The sequence below is a fragment of the Myotis lucifugus genome, unplaced genomic scaffold (genome assembly GCF_000147115.1).
Source record: "Myotis lucifugus unplaced genomic scaffold, Myoluc2.0 scaffold_444, whole genome shotgun sequence".
NCBI lineage: Eukaryota > Metazoa > Chordata > Mammalia > Chiroptera > Vespertilionidae > Myotis > Myotis lucifugus.
In genome coordinates this window covers 321136-341433 of record NW_005871492.1, presented here as the reverse complement: position 1 = coordinate 341433, position 20298 = coordinate 321136, and positions in this window count along the sequence as shown.

Below are 20298 nucleotides of genomic sequence, written 5' to 3'. Positions count from 1 at the left end.
CAGACCCAAGGCAGAGACAGAAGTGCAGGAGACTAATGAGAAGAACTACCTGGGAAAGATAAAGGGGGGAGGAAGCTGGAGCAGGCAGGGGAAGCTTGAGACCACTGTGCAGATCTAACACCTGTGGGAAAGGGGGAGGGGAGGAGTGGGCAGGAAGAGCCTCAGATGCAGGACAGCTCTAAGAAAGTCTCAGCATGCCAAGGGGTGCCCATCGAGAAGGCCTGCATTGGCAAAAATGGCCAGGCCTGGTACTTCCCCTTGCTCGGTCACTGCTGGACGCTCTCTGGGGAGGGAGGGGTCTGTGTTTGAACACCGTGGTGGGTTCTGAAGGTGCAGCAGCTAGCAGCCATCAGCTGGCTGCACTCTCACTACCAGTTCTCTCCTGAAAGGAGATCTGGGCCTGGAAACCGCCCCCCCCCCCACCCCCCGCACACACACAACTGCCTCCAGAGCTTTGGTTAAGGCTCCTGTGTTTGGAGACCCTTGGTAGGATTTGAAACTTCAGTGATACCTTTTGTCAGCCCTGGCAACCTGCATCCGACTTCCTGGAGTCACCCTGTCCCACCTCACCTCTCAAGCCCACTCCCTCAAAGAAGAGAAGAGCAGCTGATAGCGGACTTGCAATGACAAAGACTGTAGAGCAGCGGTTCTCAACCTGTGGGTCGCAACCCCTTTGGGGGTCGAACGACCCTTTCACAGGGGTCGCCTAAAACCATAGAAAAACACATATATAATTACATATTGTTTTTGTGATGAATCACTATGCTTTAATTATGTTCAATTTGTAACAATGAAAATACATCCTGCATATCAGATATTTACATTACGATTCATAACAGTAGCAACATTACAGTTATGAAGTAGCAACGAAAATAATTTTATGGTTGGGGGTCACTACAACATGAGGAACTCTATTAAAGGGTTGTGGCATTAGGAAGGTTAAGAACCACTGCTGTAGAGGGAGTTGTGAGGAGAACATACTCAGCTACCCAATCTACCCAATGTATTCTGTGTTAGAAACAAATAATAAAGATGTTTCTATTTAAACTAAGGCAGATTACACTGGGTGCCTGGATAAACTTCAATGAATCCACAAATCCCCTTCAAAATCCCTATAAATCATATGTAAAACAGTGTGTGTGTGTGTGTGTGTGTGCGCAAAACCTGAGTCTTCTCAGAACTCATTCACCCTTGGCTCTCCAGAGAAAGTGAAAAACTGAGCTATTTATAGGAGAGGGGTGAGGAACCGTGAGTCCGTCAGAGCACAGTGAGAGGTAGATGAGCCCCAGGAGAACTGGAGTGGCTGTCAGGCAACTGGAAACAGCTTTGGAACAAAATCGTAATTCACCTCAGGCTCCCAGAGGAGTTAAAGCTGTGGAACGTCATTAGAGATGTTGGTGGCGATAAAAATACCAACCTCATGATTAAGAGGTGTGCTCACTCTTCTCCATGGAAAGATGAGTACTTGACAGTGGAGGAAAGGCTAAGCTTAGTTATAGGTCAAAACATAATCTCAGCTGTGGATATAGACACTCCTGTGAGAATGCAAGGACGTTCCACTTACTTCTGTGTAGGCAGACTACACACCGTGGTCGCTTGGCCTGAGGAGCCACCTGGCTTTGGTGATAACTCCCCCAGGGGCTCCTTGAATCCCTTTCATGGGGTGTTCATCCCTTTCAGCTCTGGAACCCGAGAGTGAGGGTTTCAGTCAAGGCCTCAAGCCAAGGTGAGCAAGGTAGAACACACCAAGAACGTTCCTCTGCTCCATGTTCAAGGGTGAAGGGAGCATCTACTTGCAGGAGCTACTTTCCTGAACTCCACAGGCCAAGTTCTGAGATGCCCTCATGTATCTCCACCCAGTTCAGGAAAAGAGGGAGGAGGAGAATGAGGCCTTGGAGGGCATTCTTCGGGAGCTACAAATTCAATACACAGTGGCTGTGATCTTCTCCCCTGGCCACTCTCTCAAGCAGAGCAGCCAGCCGAGAACAGGCCGCTGATTGAAAACAAGGGACTAAAGGACATCAGCACTGACATGAGCCCGGTGGGCTGCCCTGGCCCCGGCACTCTCAGATGGCACCTTAGCAGTGTACATCCTGCCAGCTTCGAACATTCTCATACAGACAAGTTCGAAGCCAGGTCCTCTGCACTGTGTGCTCACATGTCCTCTCTCTCTCTTCTCTCTTCTTTTTGTGTCAAGTTTCCTTTTCTTCTCCACTCGTTAGTCCAACATTGTTCCCATCCTTGGAAGCCTCCCCTAACCCTGTCCCTGCTGAGGCCTCTAGGTTTTCTCTCCACTACGCTGGATGCCATGTGGGTGCACTCATTCATAACGGCAGGATTTGGTATGCAAGTTAGAGGACACCATCCCTAGCACATCCCCCTTTTTCCATCTCCCCAAAGCCCTCATTGCCCACCCCTGGTTTATGCCCACCCACACTTTCTCTGCATCCCCTAATCCCCACCTCCCTCTCACCCACTTTCCCAAGTTGAGAAGGCTCTCAGAGAAGGGTTCTTGACTTAGTTCCGACACTTATAAGAATCAGCTGAAGCAACAGATTCAGCCTCTAGACCAGCAGTTCTCAACCTGTGGGTCGCGACCCCTTTAGTGGTCTAATGACCCTTTCACAGGGGTCGCCTAAGACCATCCTGCATATCAGATATTTACATTATGATTCATAACAGTAGCAACATTACAGTTATGAAGTAGCAACGAAAATAATTTTATGGTTGGGTCATAACATGAGGAACTGTATTTAAAGGGCCAGAAGGTTGAGAACCACTGCTCTAGACTGAGCAAGGAGAATAGCAAACCAGAGTGATGCCCGGTTCCAGTGCTGTTGTCTCCTAAACATGCCAACATAGGGATTTGAAGAGCAATGTCAGTGCATGAAGAGGCCATAGACAGAGTGGAGAAAGCAGGGCACTCACACGGCCTGTGAAGTGCTTTCTAGGTTTGATTTCTCTTCTGCCCTTTGCTGACTCATTGATCCATGCCGCTTGCCCTCTTGTTCCATCACCATCACCAGTACCTGTTTTGATAGAAGTGTCTGATGGGGCAATAACTACTCTTCAAGGGTGGCAGCCACAGTGGCCTAATCCAGCTAATAAAAAACAGATGCTGTTAGCCCAGCCAGTGTGGCTCAGTGGTTGAGCATTGACCTGTGAACCAGGAATTCACAGTTTGATTCCCAGTCAGGGCACATGCCCGAGTTTTGGGCTTGATTCCCAGTAAGGGGCATGCAGGAGATGGCTGATCAGTGATTCTCTCTCATATTGATGTTTCTATCTCTCTCTCCCTCTCTCTTCCTCTCTGAAGTCAATAAAAATATATTTTTTTTAAAAAACAGATGCTGTGAAGGACCATTATGAACATGGTTTTGTTTATTTGTTTGTTTTTAATCCTCACCCGAGGATATGTTTTTCATTGATTTTAGAAAGAGGAAGGGAGAGAGAGAGCAAAAGAGAGAGACATTGATGTGAAAGAGAAATAGCCATTAGTTGCCTTACTTACATGCCCTGACTGGGGATCAAACCCACAACCTGGGTATGTGCCCAGATCAGGATTCGAAGCCACCACCTTTCAGTGTACAGGAGACTCCAACGGAGTCACACCAGCTAGGGCTGGTTCTGTTTTAACCTCAAAAATTTGAGGATAATACGAACACTTCCATAAGAAGAGATGTAGACCTTTTCAGTTATTTTATACCTATAAGGATATGGCAGATGATAATGCAGCTTCATCCACTGAATATTCGCCTGGAACCCATGCTACAGCAGGCACTCTGTGGGGGAGGTGTAAAATTCAATAGCACGTGGTCCTTGACCTCAGAAACTTCACAGTCCAGAGGGGTGGACAAACATTTTATATCCCAGTGGGAGGAATGTCAACGCAACAACAAATGTTGTTAAGAGACAATGAGGTCTTAAGCCCCATGTTTTCTGCACGGCAATGCACACACGCTCACTCACAGAAAATGTTGCCCATCACATTGAGTTACTTCCAAAACCTCCTAAGTTTTCTCATATCTAATGGACCTATGCTTTTTCAGGGTTGGTTGTGAAGTTCTAAATTCCTTAACCATGCATCCCCCTATTGATGATTTTTTAAATTGAGCCTACTGTTGATTTTAAATTCTCCCAAATTAAAATCCAGTCCCTCAGCAGTCCCTGTAGAATGTGACCACCACCTCTACTTCCACCTTTCTCTGGGTTCTACCTTAGGGCCACAGGACTGCTCTCTGCTGTCCTCTAGAGGACCTTCTTTATAAAAGTGCACAGGTTAAGCATTCAAATGAAGTACCACACACTGAAGCTACATGCACTTTGTCAGCAGGTGGGGAACTCACTTGGAAGTGGCCCAGGAGTCAGTGCTGGGACCATGGTTTTCCTGTACCTGGGCACCGTGTGGGTTATAGATTCAAAGAAAGGAAGGTGCACAATAGAACATGCAGGGCCTGGCAATAGGGACTTGTCATCATGCACATATAATCACTCCTGCTTCTGTTCCCACCAGAACTCCTGATCCAATCATGAGAGCTGATCATGAGGCTCCACAATGGACCCCTCATGCCGTTGCCCCATTGTCAGAATTAAAGTACAAAATTTACACTTTCCAGATTTCTAGTCATATGCCATAGTTGCCAACTCCCAGGAGGCCCCATTGTTGAAGTACATTCAGCCCAGGATGGAATAGTTTGTTTTCCCTGAATTTCAAAACAATTCTCAGAGCATTTTATGGGAAAGCACTTTGTTTTTATACAATCTTAACACTGAATCCAATTTTTTTTTTCTCTTTAATTATTTACAACTTTCCTCTCATGTTCAACTCAGATTCCTATCCACGCAAAGGAAGTCTATGTGCCAGAGCAGGGTTTTGATGTACACAGTGAGAGAGGGGAAACAAGGTCGAAACACAACTAAGACAAAAGCAGAAGGAGTTGGATATGTTTTCTTTTTATAATAAATAAAGAAACTGTAAAACACAACCATCTCTAATTGTATCCCTCTTTATATCACAGGCGTGGTGATGTTCCACTAGACATTGTGATGATCAGACAGGACCTGGGGTATGGTGGGCAGCTGGGGCAGAGGATCTTGGGATGTTCTTTCTTGGCTACATGATCAGAGCAGGGCTAATGGAGAGGTTCCCTGAAGCTCACTCTTTCAACTAACATGTACTGAATCCCAAGAAATGTTCCCTCACAGATGATGAGTAATTTCCACAGAAGTGACCTTGATGCTCTGGTACTCTAGAGATAATCTCCAATGGTCCTCATGACAAGAAATATGAAGTTTCCTTCAGGTCTTCATTCATTCACTCTTTGATCTCCTACAATTCATCATGACCTGTGCCAGGCATCAGGGATGCATAAGAATGAAAATACATGGTTCCCACTTGTAAGCAGCTTTCAGGTTAGTTGTGACTCAAATAATCCCACAAAGGAGGGTATAATTAAAGCCTGAGATAAGGATGATTAGAGGGGATCTTACAAAGGAACTGGACCCAGCACTTGAGACCAAGGAAGTCTTTTCTGAGAAAGCAAGGCCCTGAGGAGCAGTGGGACAGCAGGAGGGAAGAGCATTCCAAGCATTGGGAAGGGCATAGAGAAAAGCCTGTAACATGTGGGAATACGGCATATTAAAGGTACTGAAAAACAAGACCAATGTGCCTGGATGGAGGTGGGAGCAAAAGTAGTGGAAGATGAGGATCGAAAAGAGGGAGGCAGGGAACTTTGGAGAACCTTATGAGCCTTGATAAGAATTTTGGTCTTTGGTCTTACAGCAAAGCAATTCACGAAAAGATTTAGGAGGTGATAGGATCAATCTGCTTTTGGAAAAGATCTCTTGATCTTCAGGGAAACCAATTAGAAGCTGATTGCTATGGTTAAGTAAGAAGAGATGGGGGCTTGGACTAAATTGTTGGGTGTGGGTATGGGTACACGTGGAAGGATTTGAGAAGCCTTTAAAAACTATATGAGAAATATTTATCTAGTGACGAACTGCACTGGTTGTGGGGAAAGGAAATGTTTCAAAGGTGAACTTGCTATTTCTTTTGTTGTTGTTGTTAAACCTCACCAGAGGATATTTTTCCATTGATTTTTAGAGCTAGTGGAAGGGAGGGGAAGAGACAGAGAGAGGGGAACATAGATGTGAGAGAGACACATTGATTGGTTGGCTCCTGCATGCACCTGACCAGGGCTGGGGATCAAGCCTGCAACCAAGGTACATGCCCTTGAACAGAATCAAACCCGGGACCCTTCAGTCCACAGGCAGATGCTCTAACCACTGAGCACCCAGCCAGGGGGAATTTGCTATTTCTTGCTTGTGTAACTAGTTCAGTGATGACACCATTTACTAAAACAGAGAAAATTGGGATACCAAGCTTGGGGAAGGCAGAAATATTATGAGTTTGGTTTTAAACATGTTGAATGTGAGATAACTTTGAGACATGAAGGGAGATATCAAGTAAGCAGTTGGATATGCAGATTTAGAGCTTAGGGAGCAGCAGTCTGGCTGAGGGCATCAATTTGCAAGTCAATTATAGATGAGTTGATGCAGTGCTCAGAAATAAGCTAGCCAAGTGTGATAGTACTGGGTAATCAACCGCAATATTTAATAGCTGGGTAGAAGAGGAATCAGAGGAGAAAATACAGGAAATGGTGTCTTGGAAGCCACAGAAGAGAATATTTCAAAGAGATGTTGAATGCTGTAAACAAGTGGAGGAAGGGGGGATGTTGAAAGTGCCCAGTTGGTTTAGTGATGAAAAGACCAGTGATGATCTTAACAAGAGCTATTTGAGTGGAGTCCTGAGATAGAAGCAGAACTCAGCGAGCTAAGGAAGAAACGTTTGGTAAAGAAATAGAGACCAAGCCTATAGAACTCCTTCCAAAGGCTAGGCTAGCAGGCAAGAGAGAAGGTAGTAGCTAGAGGGAATGAAGAACGAAGGAAAGCATTTTTAATTTGTATTTGTTGTTTAATAGAAGATACATGAACATACTTCAGTGCCTACAGGTATGAGCCTTTTAAGAAGGAGCAGTTGAACCAATGATGTGTTTCTCTCACATTGATGTTTCTCTCTTTCCCTCTCTCTTCCACGCTCTCTAAAACAGTGGTTCTCAACCTTCCTAATGCTGCGACCCTTTAATACAGTTCCTCATGTTGTGGTGACCCCCAATTTCATTGTTACAAACTGAACATAATTAAAGCATAGTGATTAATCACAAAAACAATATGTGATTATATATGTGTTTTCCGATGGTCTTAGGCGACCCCTGTGAAAGGGTCGTTCGCCCCCCAAAGGGGTCGCGACCCACAGGTTGAGAACCGCTGCTAGGGGATGGTTTTTACTTTCTCTGAGAAGCAGAAAGCAGGGTCACCTACTAGTAATGGGGCAGGAGGTTGTGGAACTAGGCTGTAAGATAACGGATGGGGGAGCATAGAGATGATTTCAAATCATCATTGCAGATTCCCCCAAACACTAATTCAATTATTGTGGGGTGGTGCCTCTAAATCTACATGTGTTGTTTTTTTTTAATCTTCAATCTGAGGGTATGCTTATTGTTTTTGTTTGGTTTTTTTTTGAGAGTTTGAGAGAGAGAGAGAGAGAGAAAGAAACATCAATGTGCGAGAGAAACACCCATCGGTTGCCTTGCATATGTGCCCCAACCAGGTATTGAACCTGCAGCCTAAGTGTGTGCCCTGACCAGGAATCGAACTTGTGACTTTTTTGGGTGTACAAGATGATGTTTCAACTAACTGAGCCACATTTGAACAAGCAACACAACTGATTCTGATACAAAAGGTTCAGGAACCAGACCTTGAGAAACACTGGCCAGGATTTCGGGATATGTCCCCTTCTACATCCTCATGTGAAATTCACCATGAAGAATTAAATAAATGTTCAAAGAAGATGGTACTGGTGCACATGATGATGATCTGTGTGATCATCACATGGCCTCACTCCCCCAGGAGGGCTGTTTGACCAAGGCAGCTGTGGGAGAGCAAAAATTTCTCCTCTGCCCTTCTGGGATCTGATGGCTGGTCTAAGAATTAAATGGACATGAGACAGATTAACAGGAGAAAATCAAGTTTAATTTTGTATGTACAGGGGCTTCATGCAAATATGAGGGCCACAGGCATCAGGCAATCAAAGCCTATATGCTAATATCAGCTAAGAGATGGGGGTAGTGGTCTAGGACTTCAAAGGGAGAAAAATAATTTGCAGCCCTAACTGGTTTGGCCCAGTGGATAGAACATCAGCCTGCAGATTGAAGGGTCCCAGGTTCGATTCTGGTCAAGGGCATGTACCTTGGTTGTGGGCACATCCCCAGTAGGGGGTGTGCAGGAGGCAACTGACCGATGTTTCTAACTCTCTATCTCTCTCCCTTCCTCTCTATAAAAAATCAATAAAAATATATTTTAAAAAAACAATTTGCAGGAAGATGGGAAAACAAATGTTTGCTAAACAAATGTTTGTTGTGCCATGCAGAGACAATGGACACAGAGAGGACTTTGGACAAACAGGTCTAGCTAAATTTTCCCCAGTCCACCACACCTACTCATATTCTTCATAGTCATCTCTGGTGATAGTTCTCTTCCTGGACTAACCCTCTACCTAAATTATTTTAGACAGTTAACGGGGAGCTAAAAGTTCTTCCTGAATCTATTGGACCTCAGTTGTCTCCGGCTCAAAATAATCCGTAAGCCCAAGTGGCACATTCTGGAAAGACTGTTCTGAACTGCTACACAATTCTGGACTCATCCTTGACCTTATGCAAAATTTAATAACTCTGAGTTCAGTTCTGAGGCAGCTCAACATTAACCTGAATTAGTATTTTATTGTGACCTTAGGCCCTAGTTCTAATAGGTAGGATTGTATTTTGTCCCTAGGACTATGTCCCACTATACTTAACTCTTCCATTCCCAGAATTACCATGAATTACAGAATTATTATCCAATTTATCTATGAAAATTCCAAGGTATGACCCTCATCAAAAGATAGCAATACATGAGTATGTACACAATTAATCTAAAAACTGAATGTGGTACTTAACTATAAATGTCAAGCAAGATGGATCAGAACCACTTTACCCAGTTTAATTTTGGCTCAAGTTTTGAAAAGGCGTTGTAACTATGCCAGTACCATACATCTTGACACATAAATTGTTTCTGTCCATGAATTTGAAGATGAAAGACAGATCAGTGAACTCTACCGAGGATCTAACTTGGTTTTGGCCAATTTCTTGAGGAACTTGCCTTCACTCTTTGCTTGGCTAACACCCATTTATCCTTCAAATCTCTGTTCAATTGCCACTTCCTTAGAAATGTCTCTCTCCACCCCCAACATGAATGGGTCCCCAAAATAGATCTGCATTGTTATTCTCTCACACATCACCCTGTTCTTTTCCTTTGTGGCGCTATCACAATTTGCAAGTATAAATTATTTGTATAATTTTTTTCAAGTTTATAATCTCTAGTAGGTTGTAAATTCCATGAAAGCCTGTTAGTTTTGTCATAAAGTATATACCCATTTCCTAGCACAGTACCAGCACAAAGGGCTGATTTTACTATAATTAGATACGTCCAGTAAGTATCAACTGAATAAATGAGTGAATAAACTATTGAGATAGAATGATGTTTAGTAGGGGTTAATAATTATAGCTGTCTTAAAAATCTATTCATACTCAATATTTAATTAAGAGACTCATTCTTGAAATGTGTCTCTGGAGTAAGGCTAGCAGGGGGCTTAACATTACTGGCAAGGGAATGACTCTATAATCAAGAGGAAATCATTGGTTACCCATTTGGAAGATGGGTAAAACTCATTTTGAGTTTTCAAGGGACACAAAGAGACTATATAGCTCAATATTAGATGGTCCAGAGACAGTGGTGTGCTAATAAAAGTTTAATAACTGGCTGTCTGGGAAAAATAATTATAGTATTTTGTGGAATACTACCTCCATGGTCCATTTCAAAGTACCAATAGTTTAACAAGCAGCTCATTAAATTTCTCAAGTATTGACAATGGCTATCATAAGCTGGTATGGGCCAGCTCAGGACACCACAGCCACAGACATATTACTGAAAATGTTCTAATCACCATATCCTCTGCCATGTTTGATGATATAAAATTTTGGTGACTGAATTAAGGAGTCAGAGTAGATTGAATGTCTTTCTGAGAAAAAAAAAATCTGACTTTTTAAAAAATATCTTTATAGCTCATCTCCCTGAGGTGGGCTGACCTCCATCTGGAGGAAAGCTTCCAATTTTAATAAAATTATATCCACTACCTACAGATATTACATACAAAATCCACGTACACATTAGGAAGTCAACCCTAGCCTATCCCTGCACTGCTTCCAGAGAGACATGCAGCAATAGCCCTCTAAGCTCTAGTCAGTCCAGTAACAGAATGATCTCCAGACAAGAGAACCTAAGGCAGTGGCTCTCCAACCTTTGTGACTGCCACTTAGCCAGAGAAAGCAGCCATGAGGATAACACACTGGGACAAGCACATTTTGAGGGGATCGTGCAGACATTAACTTTAGCAATACTATTGATGCAAATATAAATCATAACCCACTATAGGGTTAACCTAACAGTCCTCAGAAAAATAAATTAATACTTTAAAAATAAAAACCATTGAAAACCCCAATAAGCTTGGGCTACTGCTAATGAGGAACCAATAGTAAGCCATCCCTCTCTCTGGTCTTATCAGCACTGTGGGGAAGCCAGATTTCTTGGTAGAATAATGAATTAGGATCCTCAGGAAATTCTACTAGTGTTAATGTGAGGTTTTCAAATATCAAATTGTAGTCACTCTCAGTAATTCTCATAGTAGTTCCTAGTAAGCAACTTACTAAAAATTTATGGAGTCGCATGCCATTTATCTATAAAAACTTAGATTTTTATATTGCCCCCTGCTCGTGACTTATTTGATGACTAAGAACCATACCTAAGAATTACTGGTCTACAAGCTGTGCAATTTCTCTAGGTCCCCTCTGTTCTGTCCTTTGATGCAATGAGGACACCAGACAACCCCACAGTTGGATCACCTTAGCTGTGGGTCCTGTTGGCCATCTTCACTGAGTTGTGCTAATGGCATGCTCTTGGCTAGAGCTGTTTCACAAAACAACTAAATGGAATCCACCTCTGCATTTGCCACAAGTCACTGTGACTATTATCAATGTTTATTGGTACATGTAATGTGTATAAAATTTTTATATAATCATAATGATGATAGTTAATATTTGATTTTACCATGTGCCACTCACAATTCTAAGGGCTTTGCATGTTTGCCTTCATTTAATCTTTGCCTATCCTTAAGGAGGAAGGGACTATTATTAATGCACAGTGTCACACCATTCTCTTTAATCTCGGCATGAGAATTTATTTTGGACTTTACTGCCAGGAAAATTTCAACTCTTTTGGGAAACTGGTATACTTCCTCCTTCCTGATCATGAGTATTGAAATATTTATTGCTTGCCTTTTATCCCTGCATTCCAGGAAACGAGCAGTCGAATTTGGGTCTCACACACAGGCTGATGCTGTCTTATCATTAGTGTGCTAGTTTCCACTTATTTGTCTTTGTTCTGATTTTCCATTTCCATTTTATTTGCTTTGTTGCAAGTGTTCTTGCTACTCATTGCCTCATAACTCTTTGGAAAAAGGAAACATAGAAATAAATTTAACTAAACAAAGAAAAAATAGCTTGAGTGTATTCTGAGAGCATCATGTCTGAAGAATCAGTGACTGGAGTTTGAGAACAATAACCTCGCCACTTGGGATAAGTTTGAAACCATCTGGAAGCCAAATATATTTTCCTGGACCTTACAGGACATGGTGGCTTTTCATATATTTTTGAGGAGAATGGAGTTATTGGATCTTATCCATGGGGAGCCCTGAGAACTACAAAAACAAACAAACTTTTGACCAGAGCATCAGAAATCTTTAAAGAGACTGGAAACATCGTACAATGAAAGAAACATTCCAGAAGCAGGTATCTTTGTACATAAGCATCTGTTATGTGCCTGTCGCTGTAATGCAAATTCATTATTTAAAAGAAAATAATTTATTTATAAAATAATGACCATAAGCATGCATGTGTTTCTAGGACTCAAGGTAACTGTGGTACTCCTTTGCCCCTGACAAAAGACCACAGCTGTCCATAAGAGTCAGCATATGAGAAAAATCTTTAGAAGAAATCATGCATTCAGAATAAGCAAGGCATACCACAACCCTCTGCTTTTATCTGAAAGGGGTTCAGTATTGCCATTTTGCCTCAAGAGATGGGTCTAGCAATGCCAAGGTATTTCATCCTGGCAACTAAGATAACCATAGAAATATGTCCTTCTCGCCCTTTAAGACTCTTAAATTTCCTCAGGAGGGATGGTTTAAAGTTTAATAAGAAATGGCACTTACTATCCAAATTTCAGCAGAAAAAAACATTTGAAGCACAAACTGAGAGAGAAAGACATTGAAACCTGTCAACATTGAAAGATTTTAAAGAGAGAAACATGGTATGATCACATTTCCATTTTAGAAAGATCCTTTGGCAACAGCGGACAACTTTTTGGAGGAAGACAGATTAAAGGCAATGAAAGTAAATAGGAATGTTTTTCAGAAATCCAGACGATAGATGATAATGGTCTAAGTTAGGATACTAGTTCTGTGGTTGGAAAAAAAGAAAGTGGGGAGGATTTTATCGATATGTGTTGGTGATAGACTACAGATAGAGAAAGGGGGTAAGGGAAGAACCCAGGAGAATGCCTGGGTGTATCGGGCAGGGCTCCAAGAGGAAACAGACAGCACACTCAAGTCAGGATAACTTGAGGAGGTTAATATATGTATTGTTGCCCTAGCTGGTTTGGCTGAGTGGATAGAGCGTCAGCCCTCAGACTGGAGTCCCGGTTCGATTCTGGTCAAGGGCACATACCTCGGTTTCAGGCTTGATCCCCAGTGTGGGAGGCAACCAATCAATGTGTCTCTCTCACATCAGTGTTTCTCTCTGTTTGTCTCTCCCCGTCCCTTCCACTCTCTAAAAATCAATGGAAAAATATCCTTGGGTGAGGAGTAACAACAACAATATATATAAAGTGTAGGCAGGGTGCAGTTCCCCAGCAGTAGAGCTAATACCAACCCTAGACCAAAGGGCACAAAAGAAGGGGGCAGTCATTGGACCCAGAAGGAGAGGGATGTATGATAAGGCTGCCAAGACAGGAGCTGACCTCGATGCAACAGCATAGCCAGGCAGAGGCCAACCAGTAGGCTGGATGGAAAGTTCTGTGTATTTCAAATTTCTGTAGAAATTGCCAAGTTGCTGTTTCATTTGTTCCCAGAAGGCTGTTCTATATGCTTTTTCACCAACAATGTAAAAGAGTATCCATTTCTTATGAACAATGTATATTATGAATCTTTTTAAAAATATTTATTTAATTTTATGTGTTAACTTGGGTAAGTCGTCCTTATATATTTGATCAAATACCAGTGTAGATGTCACTATGAAGGTATTTTTAGATGAAATTGACATTTCAATCAGTAAAGTTTGAGTAAAGCAGATTACCCTCCAGGAGGTGGGCAGGCCTCGGCCAGTAAATTGGAGACCTTGCAAGAAAAGCATGGAGACTCCTGGGCAAAGGGAATTCTGCCTCGAGATTGCCTTTGACCTGTAGCTGCAACAGCACTTCTTCCCTGGGTCTCCCGCCTGCCAGCTGCCCTGTCAGCCCCCAGGCCATCACATAAGCCTTTAAAATAAATCTGTTACACACACACACTCTCTCTCTCTCTCTCTCTCTCTCTCTCTCTCTCTCTCTCTCGGTTCTGTTTCTCTGGAAACCTTCACTAATACACCTATTTAGTGAGAAATTATGTCTCAGCTTAGTTCCAGTTTGCAATTTCCTGATCATTAGTGAAGTTCAAAGGTGTTTCATAGGGTGTTTTTTTAAGTATTTTTATTTCTTTTTTGTTTTCAACCCTTGCCCATTTTTCTACTGAGCATTTTGACTTTTTCCTTGCAGAAGCTCTTTCTATATTTGTCTGTGGATTTGTATCTTTCTTTTGTAAGTTGTAAATATTTCTCCCAACCTGCCCTCCCTCTGTCACTGACAATGTGAACCTTGTGGCTTCTGAGCTTAGAAGTGTTCAGAGTCCCCAAGAAAAATGTCTGTTACCTGTCTACACACCCACACCCAAGCCTGGCCGGAGTTACCGTTCTTCTAGGCTGGTTTCTCCAGCATGTGACTATGTCTACCTTCTATCTTTTAGGAATTTTCCATTTTACAGTGCTTTTGTGGATGCATTCTTTTTCTTGTCTTTTTTCTGCTATTTCAACAAGATTTGGAGATGGTAGGGATGGAAATGTGGGTGCCTTGTTGACAATATTGAACAAAAAACTGAGAGAATCACTTAACAGTGAAAGCAGGATGAGAGTTTTCAAGGTCTCTAAGACTCAGCTGATTATACTTTTTACACGCATTCAAATATAACAATAGAACCCCAAACCATGCAATAATAGAACCCCAAGCCATATCATTAACTTTCCATCTAGCCTGGCCCTGCTGGTTTGCCTCTGTCTGACTGTGTTATTCCGCCCAAACACAACAGTAGCATGCTCTTTTAAAAGTGCATAGTAAGTGCGATATTGGACAAAGAAACCAGCAAGAATATGCTTTTGGAAATTGAAAAGTTTATCATAGAGAAGCGGTGAGCAATCTCTGGGGGAGTTAAAATAATACACAGTTAAGACCAATTTTTTCCTTGTTTGTATGAGGTTCTGTTATGGCTTTTGCATGAAACAGAAAGAGCTATATTTGATTGTTGATATTATATATAATTTACAAACAAGAACTAGACATACATGAACTCAGAGACACAACACTACTCTCTGAACATAGAACAATGGGAAAACTCTTCACAGATACAAAGGGACACACAGCAGGTTTCCAAACAGTGCCTGTCGTGGGGAAAACCGCATTTATGGGCGAGATTGGAAATAGGCCTGAGATTTGCCTCCTGAGTTAGAAAAACATAGCCGGTTCCACTCCCTTCATCTCCTAACAAAGCAATACATGGCAGAATTCTAGGATGACTGCTACGTGTGCCTGTCACCCAGCCCAATCCAGCTAGCTCCTCTCCATTTTCCTTTGGGAAAATCTCGAGGGAACTCTTAGGCATATTTCCCACTCTCCTCTGACCAAGGGGGGTAGGTACATGATGCAAGATGGCCAAAGGAATGGCCAGAGAATTTCCAGTGCAAAATGAAAAAGCACTGAAACAGGATAATATACACAGGTTAGTCACTTTCCTATATACCAGAATTGAACAGTGGAATTTGAACTTGAAAACACAGCAATGAATCAGGCAGCATCCCAGCTAGTGACTAAACAAATGGAGGATTTTATAGGAAGAAAGATAGGGCCAGTGAGCTATTAACAAAAGAAAAGAAAAGATTATTTTTTAAACCCAGGACAGCTTCTTTGGGGAGAAGTGTGGGGGACGAGGGGGAAGACAAGGGTATTTATCCTGCAGATTGCCTCTTCTTCCTGTGAGGGGTGGATTGGGCCCATGTGACAGATTAATCTTACAGGTGCTTGACCAGAAAATTCCAGACTGGTTGGTTAAGGTTACATTTCTGAGAAAGGTTGAAACTACAATTAGATCAGGTATTAGATCTAGGTTTGGTATCATGGGCTTTTAATATGAATGATGCCACTTGGGGCCTATGATTTTTTCTTTAATCGCATAAAAACTAACAAATATATATAAGATCTATGTGGAAATATATATGAGGAAAACTATAAAACTCTGATTATCAAAATATAAGAATGACTAAATAGATGGAGAGGTACTCCATGTTCATGGATAGGAAGACCCAATATTGTCAAGATGTCAGTTGTTCCCAACTTGATCTCTAGATTCTCAATGCAATCCCAATTAAAATTTCAGCAAATTATTTTGTGGATAACAACAACATAATTCTAAAATTTATATAGAGACAAAAAAAAACCACAAGAATAGCCATCATAATGCTGAAGGAGCACCAAATTGGAGACTGACACCCAATTTCAAGAATTAGTATAAAGCTATAGTAATCAAGACAGTATGGTATTGGCAAACAGATAAACAAATGAATCAATGGAACAGAATTGAGAGCCCAGATATAAACTGCCTTGAAGAAAACTAAAGTTTTAATAAAATGAAAACATAGGGTTCCTTGGTCAACAATTATTAAGAATATCAAAATGGCAAATGCAGAACATTCAACCAAGCAAGGGGCTCTTCAAAGCAGTTACATGCCTGTGAAGCCAGCCCCACTGCCCACTGGATTCCTGGGAGGAAAGTCACAGGGAGAGGAACAGAGCTGAGTCATGCCCTCGGCAGAGCTCCATGGGGACGCCCATTCATTCCCGCCACCAGAACACAAGGACTGCCAGGTTGCTGTCCGGTGCTTTCCAAGGCCTTGGTGTCCTGTTCTCCAGCTTCACCCACAATTCTGTGAGGTCTCACCGCCTTCCAATAAATTCCTCTTTGGCTTTGCTTTGCTTTGTTTTTCAAAGCACTAAGAGAACCTAACTTACCAAAAAGTTAACAAGTCATTCCCACTTATTGGGCTTTTTTTTAATTATCAGGTTCAATTCTAGGCCTGGGGGAGAATGCAGTGACAATCAGTGAGCTCCCTGTTTTCACAGAGCCTCCTTAGCATAATATAAACTACTAGTGACCTGGTGCATGGGTTCATGCACATTGAAAGGAAATTAATTAGAAGGTGGCCAGCGGGGTGGGACTGAACGAGAAGGGCCAGACACACCCTAGAGCCAATCTCCCTCAGTCCCTCCCCGGTGTCTGCTTGGGGTGACAGTACCCCAGCAATAACATAACCCACGGCCAAAGGTGCAATCACACGGCCCCGTGAGGAATCAGGCTCCCTCCTCTCTGGTTTCGGGGTGTGTCACCCAAGAACCACCACTGCCAAGTCACTGCAGTTCAGCAGCTCCTGCGTTGAGTGTCTTCCCCTGGTGGTCAATGCGCATCATAGCAGCTGGTCAGATGGTCAGACACTTAGCGTATTAGACTTTTATATATATAGATAAGTAAGCCCTGCCAGTGTGACTCAGTGGTTGAGCGTTGACCCATGCACCAAGAGGTTGCTGGTTCAGTTCCCATCAGAGCACATGCCCCAGTTGCAGGCTTTGGTTTTGTGATTTGGGGGAGGGTTTAAGGAAGCAGAGATTCATTCAATTCAGAGACAGTCAGAAAGTATAGGCAATTCTGTGGTTGTGTATCTCAACATATCTGATCTACAAGGAAGGCAGACTAGGGCAGGGACAAAGCTGGGAAGGAAGCAACAGTCATTCCTATGAGTGAGGATGAGGGAGTGTTTGGAATTACATGGGTGGCCCAATGGCCCTGCTCTTGTCTGAGTTTACATAAAATTAGGAAGTGGCCTTGTTCTGTCTCACATCATCCCATTCACAGAGTGGTCCAGTCTGATGTTGGTGTTCTGTGGATTGCTTATGTCCAACAGGTAAACATGACTCAGCCATGAGTGTCCCGCAACTTCCTAACAACACCAAAGCTAACTGGGTCAGGCCAGTGTCAGAAACTAATTTTCCTTTCTCAGATATGATGAGCATTTAAAAAATAATAATAAAATAAAAACCTCAAATTCTACAACTGCAGAGTCTCTGGTCTTTGAAGTATCAAAAGTCTGAGCTCAATAGAGATGAATTTACACAATGTGAAGGGAGCCGAGGGTGGGCTCCACTGTCTCTAAGGTAAATAAACACACACCCTGTGAGCACACTGTTGGTGCAGAAGCGGCATCCTGCCTGGGATACACACAATAAAAAACTTTTTTTTTTTGCTGATTTTAAATGGTGTCATTTTGTCATTGTTGCCTAAGACTGATCACCCCACAGAAAGGGAAGTTCTGCAGAACAAATATCCACTATCACTCTTCAGGGCCAAATCCCTGCACACGAGACATTCAGTTCAATAAAGATGCCTAGAATGGTCATCATTTGGATGACAATATTCTTCCACAGAGAGAATGCTGAGAAGTGTGGCTATTGTGCGGTAGCAGGTGTACAGCACGTGTTACATCAATAAGGTAAGATGAACAAAGAGAAAGGGGAAAGGCAGCAAGAAACAGTTTAAAGAGAGAAAAACAGTGAACGGAAAGAGAGCAAATAGGAAATGTCTCTTCCCAGTGGTGCCAGGTCTCTCCAGGCCAGTGGCAACTTGGTGCTGCCCTATCCTGGGTGCCAAGACCTCACTCCCTTCAATTCTCAACCCTCTGCTCAAAGCTGTCAGACCGTGGGCTCCCAAATGCCATAATTATTCCTGAGCAAGTCCCCCAGATTCAGATGGAATAAACACTACATTTTTAAAATGTATTTGCTGGTCTTAAAGTTAAATTTGTTGAATTTTTTAAACTGTTCTCTATTCTGAGATTATACCTATTGTTTTTATATTAATGTTTTAAGTAAAAGTTCAGTTTGGGATTCTGGAGTTTTGGGGAATTTACTTGAAAAGAATAAAAAGTTGACCACTGTGGATTATTTCTTGAATTATTTGGGGGAATGAGGAGGAGATCTATGAAATTCAAAAGGATAAAATCACTAACTTAAGGAACAGAATTCTATTTCTTAAAGTCTCAGAACATTTATAGATGGTAGTATCAGAAGAAATACACAAGAATGTAAAAGAACTGCAATAAAGTGATCAAATAGCTTATTTGTTTCCAATCCATATTTTTATTTTTAAAATAATTTTGTTTTAGTATAAAATTATATATATTCATTATAGAAACATGTAAAATAAAAAAACTAAAAAGAAAATGTTAAGCATTCATTATCCCAATAAATAATGTTATTATTATTTAGCAATAATCCCTACTTACATTTCATTATTGTTCTATTGTGTATTTTTCATTAACACTGAAGTTAATATGCACTTTTATATGTTTCTTAGGCATTTATAATTCCTTCTTTCCAAATTCCCTACCTTCATATTCTTTGTTCATTTTTCAATGGAAGACTTGGAATGTGTTAAATCACTCTTATAAGTACTGAAATGATTAAAAGTCACAATCCTCATTGGTTGTTTTCATTTTTACATGGTTTTGAAAAGTGGAATATTTTTAAATTTTATGTATGCAAATCTATGTTTTATCCTTTGTAATTCCTTCCATTGTTTTCTATTGGAAATCTCTTACCTATTCAGTGATTAAATACAGATCCGCCTGTTTTCTTCAAGTTTTTTGAGGCTTTATATATACTTTACAGTGAGATCCTAAGTATATTACTTTTGAAACTAACCAATCTTCTCAGCACAAATTATTAAATAATTCATCTCTTTCTTATTGGTTTGTAATACTTCATTTACTATACTTTAAGCTATTTTGTATTCTAGAATAAAGAAGTCTATTCATGTCTTAAATCAGTACCATGAAATTTTAATTGTTATGTCTTTATAGTCTTTTTATATATCCTATTTCTATCTGGTAAGGTAAGTCCTTCCCATATAACTTCTTTTCCAAATATTTATTTGCTCTATTTACTCGTTTGTTTTTTATACCTATATTTTTTCTCCTTGCAAAAGTAATACATACACATTTTTACTTCAAAAAATACAATATGAAAATAAAAAGAGTTTTAGGTAACTTTTATAATTATTGTATTAAATTCCTTTTAAATTTTCTGTTAATATTTTATGTTTATATTATATCCATAGATTAATTTGAGAAATTAACATCTTCAGAACCTTGAAAATGCTCCTCATTTGTTCTTTTCTGCTCTTCAGGAACACTTTTTGGTCTTCTTCATGCAAATCAAGTACATTTCTTATTAATTTTACTCCCAGAAATTGTATGTTTTTAGTAGTATTTAAGTATGATATTTTTCTCATTTTAATTGTAGTTGGTATTTTTTAAAAATAAAGCAACATGTTTTTTGTTTGTTTGTTGTTGTTGTTGTTAGTCCTCACCCAAGGATATTTTTCCATTGATTTTTAGAGAGAGTAGAAGGGAGGGAGAGAGACAGAGAGAAACATAGACATAAGAGAGACACATTGATTGGTTACCTCCCACACACTCCCCAACCAGGGCTGTGGATTGAGCATGCAACAAAGGAATGTACCCTTGTCTGGAATCGAACCCAGGACCCTTCAGTCCACAGGCTTATGCTCTACCCACTGAGCCAAACCAGCTAGGGCTGTAGCTGGTTTGCTGATATGTTATAAAACTATTAATGTTGTATCTGGCTATATAGTTTTTCAATTGGGCTTTCTCAAATTTTATA